General features: G+C 32.4%; 1 pseudogene; it reads right to left on the bottom strand.

The window, feature by feature from the left end:
• Positions 1 to 1,476: 1,476 nt before the first annotated feature.
• Positions 1,477 to 3,566, bottom strand: LOC120072093 (annotated as a pseudogene).
• Between the last annotated feature and the right edge of the window lie 4,613 nt (positions 3,567 to 8,179).

The following is an 8,179-nucleotide window of genomic DNA, read 5'->3' as shown; positions in this document are numbered from 1 at the left end:
TTGGCTTCAAACTATTATGCCTCCAACACTTAGAAAGTTTTCTCCCTCAAAAGCATAGTTTAGTTAAACCTTCCTCTTTCAAGACCCAAACTCCAAGCTCTTCTCTACCTTTAAGGGGATCCTGTGAGGATGAGGGTGTTATAGTTCATCCCATCTAGAACTGGTGGGCGTGTAGTAGATCCACCTTCCCTAATCGACTCCATTGAGGAACCAATGAGCAAGAAGTCAATCCCCCGTGATACCAATTGAAAGAGAGTGAATCACAATAATACCATGAGCTAGTAAAAAAGCCACTGGAAAAAGTACAGACAAATAGACAGAAGTAAAGAGTAAAAGAGATGCACACAGAGACTTGTTAACCTAGTTTGATGAAATCATACCTACATCCGAGTGGCTTTCTGCCTAGGTGAAAAGAAATCCACTAGAATGTAACTTAGTTTTTATAACATACACTTCAACTAAGATTACATAAAGTCAGTTTACTCATAACTAAGTACTAGCGAACAAGTTAGGCTTCCCCTAATACTAATATTGCTTATGATGAGTCTGCAAATTTAAAGTCCCCCTAAATCTAATGTCACAGCAACGATTCCAAGCCCTTTTGACTTGCTAGTTGAAGGAACACTTAACCAATACTCTACCACAACAAAACTACTTGGTCAACTCATGCTTCAAAGAACTGCCCTGTTTCTTACTCTGATTATATAGCGATGCCTAATATACGAAATCCTTTTAGATTACAATGAATCAGTCCACACTAGAAAGAATACAGCTTGCCCCAAAACCACACAGAAGACATAGATAAAAGCATGCCACAAAAGATAAGAAATACACCAACGATAACAAATCAAACAAGGAAAAGATCACCCTAACGAATCTGCCATCAATAAGTAAAGAATACTGACACCATGTCAGAGACAAAATATCCAATAAAATAAAAGAAAATATTATCTACCAACCAACACTAGAACACAAGCTATTCTATTAATCATACAACCTATAATCTAATCCAAATTTCACTTTCTCAAGCTAAAACTTAAATTAACGAAAAAATTAATACTTGAACTGAGAATTAAAAGCAATAAGAACATATTAGATAAATGTAAATGTTGCAATATGGAAATACCTCTTGAATTATTAAGGATATAAAAATCAAAACATATCAATACTATTTTTCAATTATTGTGTTCTACTACTCATATCACAATAAAACATAAACTCCATACAATCTAGAAATAAATCTGCTAAAATTTAAATCAACATCCAGAGCCACATCTAGCTCATATTATGTACCAATACCAACTCCAATTAAGTTATTCATTTCTCTCTATATATATATATTTGCTTACACAATATCTAATTTACCTCCACAAATAAGTGTGATGGTAAAAAAAAAAAAAAAGACCTATAACCTAAATTATTTTAACAATACGTGAGAGAACATAGAAATTAAACACACTATCTATTTTTATCTTGTCAACATTGTGTTTTTAGGTAGTTTATGCATGCTTTTTGGTCAATAAAGGCTTGGGTACATACTATGAGATAAACGTGGCTCTGCATGCAAATGTAATGGCTTCGAGAGAGAGAGAGATCATCAATATAAAAAAGGTCTATCTTTGTGATTCCTGCCATTAAACTCCATGTAAATCCTTGTAGAAGTCTGGCAAAATAACATCATGGTAATGTTAATCCCCAGTGAGCTACCAACACAACCTCTCCTCCCTCTAGTAAAGGTGACGAATCGCAAATTGGGTTCCGAAATTCCCAATTAAACTGTCCCATCTTTTAGATGACGATCTGCATCAAATCTCATTGGATCCTCCCAAACCCTTGGATTTCGACCGAGACTTGAACGACTGAGAAACACTTCACTTCCTTTGGGAATAAAGTAGCCAACCACAACAATATCAGAATTGGAAACGTGAGGAACATTGAAGGATGAAAATGGATGAAGCCAAAAAGATTTTCTAGCACAAGCTATGAGATACTTGAGTTTTGGGATATCAGATTCTTGAACTAGCTTTTCTCTTCCAACTACTTCGTTCAGTTCTTGAACGACTTTTTCGAGAATTTTTGGTTGGTTGAGTAATTCTCCATTGCCCATTCCACTACGTTCGAAGGATTATCTATCGTTGCAATTGGTAAGTCCTATTATTATAATGGTGGGGAAAGTTGGCATTAGTATAAACAACAATATGTGACCAAATTTCAAGAAGCTTAAATTACATGTTAATTAGTTTTTTATGTTTAATTTTAAGCTTGTATTTGTCATTCGACCTTAAAAAATATCATCAAATAGTAGTTTTTCAACTTTCAATTTTGTGTCTAGGGTCTTTACATTAAAAACATTTAGAAGGTTAGTATGTAGTAAGACCCGTGAAGTTAAAAACAAATGTCAAAATAGGTCAAACATCTTATTGTTGAAACCAAACCAAATAGTTACAAACTTAAAAGTCAAGAGACTAAGTAGAATTATATATAATTTAACCACATGTGCATGTATGTATGTGCGAATAATTTATCGTGGTTATTATCATATTCAAAATTGTAGAACATTTACCGTGATTTGAGCCTTGATCTCTTCAATTGACAACAACGAATTTGTATTCTCATCTTTAAGTAAAATGAGGATATCAAGAATATCCTCTACCTCTTTAATTTTCTTGTCCTTCTATTCTTGCACTCTCTCGTCAATAATGGGTTCGTCATATTTTTAAAGGATATTCAAAGCATTCTTCATAATTTTCTGATGTCCATCTAAATCAAATGACTTCAAACAAGGCATGAAATCTGATATAGAAAATGCATGAACTTGCTTAACAATGGTCAACAACACTTGATTATGTTCTTCTTCTTCAAAATTGGCCCCCATCTTTCCTTCCTTTGCCATAGTATCTTCTATTGAATAGCATTTGTCTAAGAATGTTACCGCAATAATGTTGTGTTATGCTTCTAAGATTAATCACTGCACCTCCTCTATTGTTGTTGGTTTGGGTGAAAATATAGCGTAAAAGAGTATCAGCTTCGGCGGTTCTTTGGCCAAGCATTCGATAGAGAGTTGATGGATTGAGTATTTCTGATGTAAGGATTCTTCTCATCTTCTTCCATTGGTCTCCTAATGGTGATAATATTGTGGTGACATATCTACGAGTTAAGATATAAATAGCGTTGGACGTAGAAGAACGTGATGCAAAGACAGAATCATAAGTCTTAAGAAATTCAAGAACGAGTTCTGGAGAAGTGACAGAGATTACGTAAGCATTTTCGAGGCGTATGGAAGCAATTTCAGTGTTGAGTTGCTTCATTACTGAATGAATCCATTGGTGTGTTGGGGATTTGTTGATTAACATTGTTGGGAGGCAACCAACGAGAGGCCATGGCTTTGGGCCAGGTGGGAGAGGTGGTCGTCGGACTAAGTGTTTTCTTCTACGGTTACAATAACATTGGGAAAACAAGATAGAAGTGAGAGCCATAAATCCAAACACAATTAAAGTTTTAGACGTTATGGCTATTGGAGAGTTTTGGTGTGCCAATTAAGTAATGAATAAAAAAGCAGTTACCATGGCTTTCTCTCACTCCTCTCTCTTTCATAGATGAATGCTATGTAGCTACCATAATATATATTAACGTAATTTGTAGTGACATATAGAGTATTTAATTAAATTATAAATTTAGTCGACCAATTTTTGTTATTGACATCTATTTGATATTTAAAATGGAATTAATTTCAAGTTTAACTTTTAACTTTTAATTAAAAACTCACTTAATTCTTATCGAGCATCTAATAAGTCTTTAAAGTTTTAATAATGTATAGCTTGAGTTTTAAAGATCTCCCTAATAACTTGCCCTTCTACTAATTGACATTTTTAATTCCACTTAAGACAAAAATGCATGGATAGTTTTTTTTTTTTTTTGAATATAAATGGAATAAAAGAATTTGCTATAGACCTCGTACTTATTAACACAATTATATGTCATTTGAGTTATACTTGCTTTGACAAAAGTGTATGGATAATTACTTACAACAATGTGTATTTTTATATCAAAACTTTATCTATTAATACAGCTATATTATATTAGAAAAGTAGGATTATTAAAAAATATTTTCAGATTTTTCAATTTTAATTTATCACACTTATGTCATTTCAATAGTAATTAATATTTTTGTATATATTCAAACATTAATGCGTTATTCAAGTCGATATCTAACAAAAAAAAAAAAAACGTGGAAATACTCCTTTTATCTTTTTTCTTTTATGTGCACTAACGTGTAAAGCCAAAATCAAATAGAAAAAAAATGCAACAGTTACTTTTTAAATTTATTATAATAATTATTATTAAATTAGTGGCAATAAACAATGCACCCAGTAAAATTTTATTTCATATATCTAATTAAAAGTCAAATTTAAAAAGTTCTGTATCTCTAACTTTCCACAACTACAAAAATAACTCTTTTGGGTTATCATTCTTCACCAATGCCTAAAATTTTATCCTTTTATTTTTTTTTTATTTATTTATTTTTTTTTCATTTTTGTTCTCTCAATGCATTATTTTGGAAGCCATTTTACTTTTTTATTTTTATTTTTATTTTTGTTTTCTCAATACATTATTTTCGAAGCCATTTTAATTTTCAAGATTACTTAAGGATGATGTTGAATAAGAAGATCTACAGTGTCATATTTAATATCTCGATATCTAGCTAGGCTTGTGAAATGTTATAACTCAACTTTGATGAAATTGAATGAGAGTTTTTTCCTACTAAGGGATAGAAGGTTGTCGATGCCTCCAATCGATCAAATAACATTTATAATATTGATCTAGGACTTCATCTAACAAGTAGTCTTAGTAGCAAGAACAAGTCAAACCACAGGGAGCCTAAGATAGAATTTCTCCAAGCCAAATAAGTCTTTGGCAAGTAGTAAACAACAAGAGTTTTTGGTTTCTTCACGTTCTTTTGAAGCCGGATTAACCTTTATTAGGATCCTAATTATTCCAAATTAACCCCCAAATAATCTGTAACACTATGGGTAGACTCAAAATGCCTCAAGAGTTAAATTTCGTAGACTCAAAATTGTAATGACACATTCGAGGGTACTGGAATTTTATTCTTTTTCATTTTTCCTTTTTTTTTTTTTTTTTTTACTTTACAGAAAAGGAAACCTTAACTAGACCGGTCACTTTCCTTTTAGCTTGCCCACACAGATTACGTGAAAGATCATCAAACTATGAGCATCGTATCCTTAAAGCTGTCAAAGCTTAGTCACTTCCTCAAAGTATATACATGTAATAGAAATTATAGGTGTCATAGCCGCCCTTGATTACTAATACCTCGGGAAGGAGGAGTAATCATATTTAAAAAGAAATCATACATACTTTCTTTGTCTCTACAACATGTTTGCCTTTTACAACTTTCTTTTATTTACTTTACAATAGGCTTTTACTATACAAAACAAGAGTTTGATAAAAAAAATCTAAGCATGTATTACTAAGTTGAGCTAGGAATACCTTAACCACAATCACCTAGGCCTTTTGAGGGTGACAACGAGCATATGGGCTAAATAATTCAATCTTAAGTCTTCAAAACTATAGATAAGATGGATATGTGCTCAAAGATCTATGGGAATAAAAAAAAAAATTAATTAAATTTGGCCCAGAATCATACATACATTCTCGTAAATCATAAAAAAATTGAATAGGAATTATCTAAAGGTTATCACAGTCTGCCATTATCACGTTACATGTACCACAATCATCATATAATTGAACTCAACAACAAAGTCTAAGCTCAGGTACTCGAGGACTTCTCAGACATGCAAACCAACCATCCCTAACCTAAAATGATACATCATCCCTATAGTATCTATAATAATACAATAAAATAAATAAAAGATAATGGAATAGAAAACTTCCCTTGATAGTGTTTTTCTTTGAGTTGTGGTGATAAGGCTCACTGCTGCAAATGATCTTTTTTATCTTCCAGAGCCAGGGGAACCTACAAAAGAAAAACAATACGTTAAAGCTAATTAGAAAGCAAGTAATTTTTTTTTGCTTGGTTTCCTCCAAGAAGTACAAATTTTTGGCATCAGTAGCACAATAGTGTTTTCTTTTAAAGATATACGTAAACACTCTCATATTTCTCAAGCACTTTCTTCCTGAAATCCACAAAGCTGCTTAAGGTAAACAAACCTTTAAAGCATTCAAAGCCTTCAATGATAGAAATATTTTTTAATTTTTTTGTTTTTGGAAAAGAAAATAAAAAGAAAGATTCAATTGACTCAACTGAATTTAAAGATTCAATAGACTCATGAAGAAAAGATGAGCAATATTAAAAAATAAAAGAGATATCAGAAGGAAGAACAGGGCGAGGCTTTCTAGCCTATAACTCTATCACCTAAGGCTCCTCAAGATGAAGTTCGAGGTCATACTTAACTTCACATACTTGTTATGGGGACAATAGAGGGTACGCATCCTCGTCATTGCTAAATGGAAGCCACTGTAGTATTGGCGATGAATGGCTCTAGTGTGCTCTCTAGTCTCTACATGAAATCTGCAAACTTACACTACTACAAAAACAGTGTTTCTTGACTTTTTTAAATGTGAAGAATGACTTTTCTTGACGTTTTTAAAAAGGTCAAGGAAGCCAGTATCAAGAATGTCGATTTTGTTGACGTTTTAAAAAAACCAAAGAAAAGTGACACTTAACATTTAAAAAAAATCAAGAAATATAGACACTTGACATGTTTGAAATGTCAAGAATATGCACATTCTTGACAAGGAAAAAAGTTAAGAAATTTTGTGAGCTTGACATTTAAAAACGTCAAGAATATGGGCATTCTTAACAAGGAAAAAAGATCAAGAAATTTTGCGAACTTGACATTAATTTAAAAAAAGTCAATAAATTTGCTTGTGATTTTTTTAGAAAAATCTACAATGTTGACATTTTTACGTATAATTGCTCCTGTATTTTGATCCAACAACCACATTTGGTATATATATGACATACATTCATCAATCAAAATAAACAATATACACGCATTGACAAACTTATATATCAACAAAAAACCACCAATATCTCTTTATAAAAACTTAACTTCTTTAACATTGTCAATATATAGAACCTAAGGAACATAATTCTAACAACCAACACATGTGGACACTTCCAAAACAATATAAGGAACATAATTCTAACAGTCAACCCAATATGAACAATTTCAAAAAATATATTTCCAAAACTTCTATCAACAAAACCATCCATCTACCCACACATGTACAAATCCAAAATGTTTGTAGGAAAAAGGAGAGGAAAAATGCATTCGTCTTATGTTATACGTTAATCTCCATGCGTTGATGGTCATGCGTTGGACTAGAAAATATGCAATATGCTTTAAACACATATGCGATGACCATGCATTCTTGTAACAAGTTTTCTTGCTTTCTCGCCAAGAATAATAAGAACGCAAGTTTCTCAGGATTATCCGAGGTCGAACCCAGGGACTTGTAACTAAATAATGTTTGTGAAGTAATGCGTTTGAGGCGATGAATAAAAGTAAAAAGACAGAATTTAAAAGATTATGTATTACTCCTACTCCTAACTAAACAGATTGAGCAATGGAAGTTTTAACTATGAGGATTAGTAGAGATGCGGCAACGGTTAATGCATAATATAGTGACTTCATTATGTTTGGTCGCTAGAGTAATCCCAACTCGCTACACTAACGCATCGCACACCTCTTGGTGGTCAGCCACATGCAATATAAGGAACATAATTCTAACAGTCAACCCAATATGAACAATTTCAAAAAATACATTTCCAAAACTTCTATCAACAAAACCATCAATCTACCCACACATGTACCAATCCAAAATGTTTATAGGAAAAGGAAGAGGAAAAATGCACTCGCCTTATGTTATACGTTAATCTCCATGCGTTGACGGTCATGCGTTGGACTAGAAAATATGCAATATGCGTTAAGCACGTATGCAATGACCATACGTTCTTGTCACAAGTTTTCTTGCTTTCTCGCCAAGTATAATGAGAACGCAAGTTTCTCGGGATGATCCGAGATTGAACACAGGGACATGTAACTAAATAATTTTTGTGAAGTAATGCGTTTGAGGCGATGAATAAAAGTAAAAAGACAGAAGTTAAAGGATTATGTGTTACTCCTACTCTTAA

Source organism: Benincasa hispida, chromosome 2 (assembly GCF_009727055.1).
Source record: "Benincasa hispida cultivar B227 chromosome 2, ASM972705v1, whole genome shotgun sequence".
Classification (NCBI taxonomy): domain Eukaryota; kingdom Viridiplantae; phylum Streptophyta; class Magnoliopsida; order Cucurbitales; family Cucurbitaceae; genus Benincasa; species Benincasa hispida.
The sequence above is the reverse complement of the archived record's forward strand: the minus strand, read 5'-3'. Positions and strand labels throughout refer to the sequence as shown.